Here is an 8,310-nt window from a genome sequence, read left to right on the forward strand (position 1 = left end):
ATGCAAGACTAGCTGAAGTCTTACAAACTGACATTTCTAGTGAAGTACCAAATATCATGTTTTAAAGTGAAAATACATACTTGCAAGAGTATAGCATGTGTTTCTTTTAAAAACTGGACCGATATAGTCCACAAAAAAGGGTCAGCCCTGTAAACATGCAAAGTAAAAGTTAAACAAGACACAAATGGGGCCAATTTGGCCTACACTTTTTATGTTGCTATACCACAGGAGTATTCAATTACGTTGGTAACGCGTTATATTGCGTGGCATACAATAATATTAAATAGATATGCAATTGCATATTAAATTTACATTCATTTATTCCTTGTTACTTTCCATTAACATTTAAGTCAGATTAACTGTATTTTCAATAAGGACATGTAAACAATGGGAAATTATTACATATTTTCAATAGTAACAAAACGTAATATAAATGGACATGATATGCAATTACATTTTCAGTCGACATTTGGTTAACATTTTGCAAGAAACCAGCTATTGCATATTTATTAAATAGTAATTTAACTTTAATTTAATATGCAATTGCATATTTATTGAATATCTATTTAATATTAATTTATGCCACGAAATATAAAGCGTTACCATTACATTCACTGGAGGGCCAGATAAGGCAATGTCCAAATTTGGGGGGCCACCGGGGGGCCACATGTGCGTATCATTTAATAATACAAATACAAAGTAAATACATTTATCATTGTACTGCTATCAATTGTAATTTTATTAAAACTATTACATTAAAATGGACATCTAATTTCCTTTCTTTTTGTTTAAAATTTTTACACTAGCTCACACCATCTTTGTGTCCGGAAAATTACTGCACAACGAGCAATCAAATAATGAAATCGCGTCAATCAGTGGCGGTGACATGGCAAATTTGCCATGACAGCGGCGTCAGACTTTCCATGATGAGGTGGAAGGGGGGGCAGAACAAACAATTGAGGGGGCTACACCCCACTTTGTACAGGCATGCATAAATATATTTGAATAATTGTAAGTGGACCAGGGTGAACAGGAAGCATTTAAACAGCAACGTTAAGGAAAGATAGAAGTTCCAGGATAGGACTCATTATTTGAAGAAGTTAAATAATAATAGTAAACTGTTAGGTCATGGAGTGTACAGACGCGAATGGGAATGAATATGCATACCGAGTGTGTGACTAAACTAAAGTTTATTGATTGAAGGTAGCTTACATACAGAATTTTGTAAACAAGGAAGGAGAAGGCTTACTACCAGATAAATGTTAAGTGAACATTTGTTCCTGTATTATGGCATGTTGCCAATAAATATCAGTGGTTAGGGGACATAAATACCCTGTAGACAGCAGTGACCTTTCAACCATGCGTATCTGCAACTAGCATTTGTAACAAAGGACAACTACTTTTACAAAAACCTGCCTACTTCTTCCTGAAAGAAACCATAATAAAAAATTAAATTAAAAAGCATGGCCCCAGGACTGAATTTATCACTGCTGAGCACTAAGTTCTTTGCAGCTGAAATCGGTGCAGTTTGTGTCATTGTGACAGGTTTGAAAGGAGTCCCCGTCTTAATTCGCCCTCCCGACCACCGGCAGCGCTGTGTAGGGTTGACCGTGATTGGGTCAGGAGACTGAACTCTGACCATACAGGAAGTTCCGGGTCAGGCGGCCATCTTGGACCAAGGTGGAACCATGCGGCCGTCAGGTCCCATCATTGCAATCAGCTGTGCTGTTCTAGTCGATTGGCTGACGTGAGGCAGCGTGCTGATTGCAGGGGTGGGACTTGGTAGTATTTAAGCAGTATGGTTTTGCCATTCGGCTCCCTGTCCTGAACTGAAAACACACGCTGTGCTTTGTTGTTTTGTTTTTATCAAAACTGCTGTAATTCACAGAAGCTTGAAACTTTGGTGGATTGCCGCAGTGAAGAAAGCCCAGGACAAGCCAGTAATCTGTGGAAGGGAGCCAAGAGGCGGTGAGAGGAAACCCACTGCAGTAGCACGGAGAAACCCAGTGCTTCCTTTACTGTTGCTTTGTAACGAGATGTTTTTGTTTATTCTTTTTATTTGAAACCTGAGTTTACCATTGCTGGTATTCCAGGTGGTTTTCTTGTTTATTTTCTGCAATGCTGGACTGTTCTATTTTTGTTTGTTAAAATAAAATTCTGCCTGTTACCATTGATGGTACAGGGCTCCAAGGACTAAACGACACTTCTGGCTCCTGTGTGCTGTCATTTCTGGTCCTTACCTAAAGCTCCACCCACTACCCTCCCACAGTCATTTACAATGTCTTTGATGATCTTAGACAAACAATTCACAGTGGACATGGCGGTGTGATTTTCCAGTAGAAATGCTAGTTTCTGTGATTTTCTTTATCGCTTTTATTCAAACTTGCAATTCAACAGCTGAAATCACTCCATATCCCGTGTCCAATGCATATGCTTCAGTCATAGTCACTCAAGCGTGTCATAAGAACATAAGAACATAAGAAAGTTTACAAACGAGAGGAGGCCATTCAGCCCCTCTTGCTCGTTTCGTTGTTAGTAGCTTATTGATCCCAGAATCTCATCAAGCAGCTTGAAGGATCCCAGGGTGTCGGCTTCAACAACATTACTGGGGAGTTGGTTCCAGACTCTCACAATTCACTGTGTAAAAAAGTGCCTCCTATTTTCTGTTCTGAATGCCCCTTTGTCTAGTCTACATTTGTGACCCCTAGCCCTTGCTTCTTTTTTTTAGGTCAAAAAAGTCCCCTGGGTTGACATTGTCAATACCTTTTAGGATTTTGCAATCCTTGAATCAGATCACCGCGTACTCTTCTTTGTTCAAGACTGAATAGATTCAATTCTTTTAGCCTATCTGCATAAGACATACGAAACCCGGGATAACTCTGGTTGCTCTTCTTTGCACTCTTTCTAGAGCAGCAATATCCATTTTGTAACAAGGTGACCAGAATTGAACACAATATTCTAGATGAGGTCTTACTAATGCATTGTAAAGTTTTAACATTACTTTCCTTGATTTAAATTCAACACTTCTCACAATATATCTGAGCATCTTGTTGGCCTTTTTTATAGCTTCCCCACATTGTCTAGATGAAGACATTTCTGAGTCAACACTCCTAGGTCTTTTTCATAGATTACTTCTTCAATTTCAGTATCTCCCATATGATATTTATAATGCACATTCTTGTTGCCTGCGTGCAGTACTTTACACTTTTCTCTATTAAATGTCATTTGCCATGTGCCTGCCAAGTTCTGAATGCTTTCTAGATCATTTTGAATGACCTTTGCTGCAGCAAGTGTTTGCCACTCTTCCTATTTTTGTGTCGTCTGCAAATTTAAGTTTGCTTACTAAACGGGAAACCATTATTTTTTTTTTTTTAAATATCCCCTTCTGTTGACAAATTACATAGATAAAATTACTTTTTTTTTAAAAAAACAAACAATTTGCATAAGTTTACTGGTAAATTAAAGCCTATACATGATTTATTTACACTTATGTGTTCTCTCAGTTAATATTGAAAGACAAAATACTTCCTTTTAAAATCGTGTTATACGTATTCACAGGGATGTGAGGGCTAAATAAATGTCGGTCGCCATCTGTTTATTATGGATGTTTGCTTTTTACTGCCATCAGTAACTCCATCCACAGTAATTTCTGAATGTTTTCATTTCAAATAGGTTTATAGATCTTTATATTTAGGGCCATTTTGTGATGTAAAGAGCATTAGTAAGATAGTACTGATCATATATGCTGTTATATATATATATATATATATATATATATATATATATATATATATATATATATATATATATATATATATTGCTAATCAGGGTCTGTTAGACCTTAGAAAATGGGCTTTTATTTCCTGCCATTTCATTGGCTATTACCCTTGGCAGGGGGTACATTAACTTTCAATAGATGACCAGGAAATAAAAAGTACCAGCATTAGTGCCTTTTCACAAAGACAGATATCACTGTTAAACGATCACTTTTTTTTTGTTGCTTTGATAGATGCCATTTTCATTTACTGGAACCGGCTTTATTTAAAATATATCTCAGAACCTTCAACACTACTCTTCCCGTGATCAACGAATGCTGTACAGAAATGAAGGGTGTAGCTTCACGTTCTATTGGCTCCCTGTGGCAGGATAACTTGAGTAGATGATGTCAGACTAGATATGAAACCATAACAGGCAAGTACTGCAGTGCCAGATGCAAACATGCTTGTTTCTTTAAACAAAAAGGTTGAACAAAAACACAAACACTGGTACAAAACAAAACGGCACGATGGCCAAAACAGACACAAACAGGCACGGAACACACAAGTATCACGCTGGTATAAATCCAGCATGAATAGCAATTATAAATTATTTTATATTTTCTCTCTACCTCCCAACTCTCGTTCTGCGTCTGAACACACAACCTCTTTCTCACCCGTGATCACCCTATTTATACACCTGTGGCTGGAGCCTTAATTAACCATTTAATCATTTATTCAATTCACTACTCCAACCACATTCCCACATGTTTTTACAAGGAGGATTTTAACTGCCTCCCTGTCACCACTATTCCACACACTCACAAACCCACATCCCTGTGCTCACATACCAAAATACATTAACTCCCCCGTGATACATAACCCAAACTATACAAAATAAACCAAAAAATACACCCAGGGACGGGGGTACCCCATCACACTCACACATTATACACATACTCAAAATCATACATCAAGTCATATTGCTGCAGCAGTGGGAACAATACGCTTCTGCAATATGACTGGATATGACATTTGTCCATCAATTGACATCTGGTCATATGAACACAATCCCTGCCAGGCAGTGCACTGCACGAGGGTCAGCAGCCATAAAGAGAGAAAAAGAAAAAAAATGGTACGGCACAAGAGTGAACACCCGGGATGCAGGACATTTGCTAGGCTATTCAGACTGTCCCGGCCATATAGGGACTGTTGGCATGTATGCAACTGTAGGGAGAAGTGGAGCGTTCTTGCTGATTACTGTATATTCTTGTCAGATTTGTACAGATTTTCTGGTGGATTCGTTCCTGCTCGGCGCCGAAATATGAATGTTTTCATTGAATGCTCAGCTGATTCAAATCACCTAATGAAATGAATGCCTTTTTGAAATGCTATTTGACTGCTTGGCATTTACTATAGGACCTCAAAATCTATGTTACACAGCAAACCATCACAGAAAATTAAGGAGTTTATGTACTTTACTAGAATTTTTACATGAGCATCAGAATTTATGATGCAAAAAAACAACCTAGGACACGTCCTCTCTTAGTTACTATATATATATATATATATATATATATATATATATATATATATATATATATATATATATATATATTGATAACAATTTGCATTGCTGCCTTGTCTTTCCCGCCGTTTGTGTGTCACCCTGCATGAATCTGTGAGTAAAGAGCATTTTGTGTCTAGGCAGTACTGGCGAGCTGCCTGGAGTGTCACGTGCACAGTGCAGCGGTATGTAGATGGGGGTCTGTGTTTGCTGCACTGTGATTTGTGTTTGGTTCCGCTGGTCAGCTGCTTGCACGGAACCGAAGGTCTGAGCGATTGGTCAGTGTGTATGTAAATGTGCCCTTGTGTGTGTGAGCCAATAAGACTCGGGGGGCAGGGGGGGGGTCTCTATTTAGGAGCTGCCTGCGAGCAGCTCGGGCTGTGTTGTTGTGTCCTGACGTTGAATGAATAAATATCTGAATGAGATCTTGCTGCAGTCGTCTGGCTCTTGTTTGTTCCCCTGAAACGCTACAATACAATGCAACCGGGAGGTTACAGGACCTCATCTGTTTTTGATCAACTCTGAGGACAACCCATTTTTTAGTCCTGTGCGAATAGTACTTTTGATAAATCAGCAGAGCATGTGTAGTGACTGGTAAAAGATACCTCTGCACATGCGCACAATGAGCAAGATACATTGAATTCTATGGGGAACAGAATTCGATACTGCACCAGGGTCCGGGTACATAAAACTACATTAGACTAGTCTAAACAGCTAGACTGGTCTTAGTTTTGTCACTTAGACTAGTCTAATACAAGTTAGCCAGTTGCATAAAAATTAAGCCTGACTAAGTCTTAGCCTAAAAAGTTAGTCTTCTCACCCTCAGGTTAACTTAGAATTTAGGTCTACGTTTCCATGGAAACCATTAACTGTCAGAAACAAATAATGGCCTCCCACCGTAATCTCTGGCCGTATGAACACTGTCTGAGGAGAGAGAGAGTTTAAAGACAGAAACAATCCACTGGAAGTGTACTCTGACACTGAGGTAATTGAAAGGCTTTGTTTACCAAGGCAAACCATTCTAACAGTAGCAGAATACCTGGAATACTGCTTGGAGACAGTGGACATCAGCTGAAACCTTGTTTACTTACACCATTCATCAACCCAACAAATGAAGCTATAACAATGCTCACGCAAAATCAAGAAATGTGATAGAGAGGTGTTTTGGTGTGCTGAAGAGAAGGTTCCACTGTCTACATGGAGAACTGAGGATTGTGCCTGAGCGAGCCTGTAACATCATCTGTGGTGCTGTAGTCATGTATAACACTGCAAGGTAAGAGCAAATGTGCTTTCATGTTAATTTTCCTATTATGACAGGTGTAATCACATTTAAATGTAAATGTAGTTTGTCTTTAGTTAACTATTTGTATAGATACTCAAATAAGTATAAATAACTAATTAAAATAAATATTGTGGAAAATAAAATGTTGCTTACTTTTTTCAATGCAATACAGTACATTAAATTATTGTTCATGTAATGACAGGGAACTTGCACTGCCAGACCCAGAGGGACCAAATGGTGTACCTGAGTATGAAGAGGATGAACTGCCTGAGCAAGCAGGAGTGGATGAAGATGGCTCAGGAAGATACATTTGACAAATGACTGTGGAGAATTGTTTCTCCATTTAATGTTTTACACATTAGTATTTTCAAAGCCATATAAAATCTCCCGCATAATGTAAAACCACAACCCCCTGTATAAATTCCAAGTGTAAAACAAACCTGTTGCACCTCAGGGACTCTGATTTTTGCCTGTAGCAAGCCTCAAAATATCCTTTAGATCTTCAGCAAATGTTATAATGGTTTGCCTTTGGTAAACAAAGCCTTTCAATTACCTCAGTAAGTGAAATAATAATAATAATAATAATAATAATAATAATAATAATAATAATAATAAAACAACTTAGCTTGTAGTGATGTATTATACCTGCAATTACTTTTTATTAGGATAATACTTTTTATTAGGACAAATGTAGATATATTCAAATGGAACTTGTATTTAATACCTTAGTACATTTTCTGAAACATATCTAAATAAAGACCAACTGCACTCACTTAGTATTTTTATTTTAATTACTCATAACATTACTCACACATTTCTATAAATTGCTAACAATTACTATTCGTAAAAAAATGTACTAACATTTTACTAAAACATAGTAAATATTACTGTGGAATTGGAATTGGAACTTGGAGATTTATATATATATATATATATATATATATATATATATATATATATATATATATATATATATTATTTTTTAAAGTTGTATTACAAATAATTATTAAAACAAGTGTGTTGATAATCTGTTGCATTAAACTTGAAAGTTCTGACATTATTGCTATTTCCATGTGTAGTTTTTTTTTAGTCTCATTTTTCTATTTCTAAATTTAGCTTCCTCTCCTAAATAATTAAATTGTGGTATTGTTTCTCCATTATCATATCCGTGGTGATTGATGTTTTCTCTCTCCCTCTCCCGGTGCTGCACTCAGGTTGCTCCTGCTGTATAGCTCGCTGTATTGGGACCTCGCTTTCTTGCACTAAGTCTACTGAAATATGTGGAGTGAAAAACAAAAAATAGCTTACTTTACTAAAGCGTTATTTCAATAACTGTTTCAGGTTTTGAATACTACTTATAGTAGTGTTAATATCCTTTCTTTTAACTTTTAAAAAATGCTCAATAACACATTTAAATTAAATAGCCACCCAATCATGCATTTAACGTATATTATGAACAAAATATTAATGCATTTTAACGTATTATCAATATTTATCTAATAATAATACCTACTGTCCTTTATTTACAATTTGTGTATTCAGTTAGCATACAGCTAGGCCTATATACAACTCGCAAAATATAATAGAAGTGTACATTTTTGTGTACACCGTAAACTTAGTGTGACTAATGAAATCAAACTTCCGGTTGTTACAAATTGCCTGATTTATCTCGCAGGTCACGTGTAGGTTCAACGGAACCAAATTAA

The sequence above is a fragment of the Acipenser ruthenus genome, chromosome 3 (genome assembly GCF_902713425.1).
Source record: "Acipenser ruthenus chromosome 3, fAciRut3.2 maternal haplotype, whole genome shotgun sequence".
Classification (NCBI taxonomy): Eukaryota; Metazoa; Chordata; class Actinopteri; order Acipenseriformes; family Acipenseridae; genus Acipenser; species Acipenser ruthenus.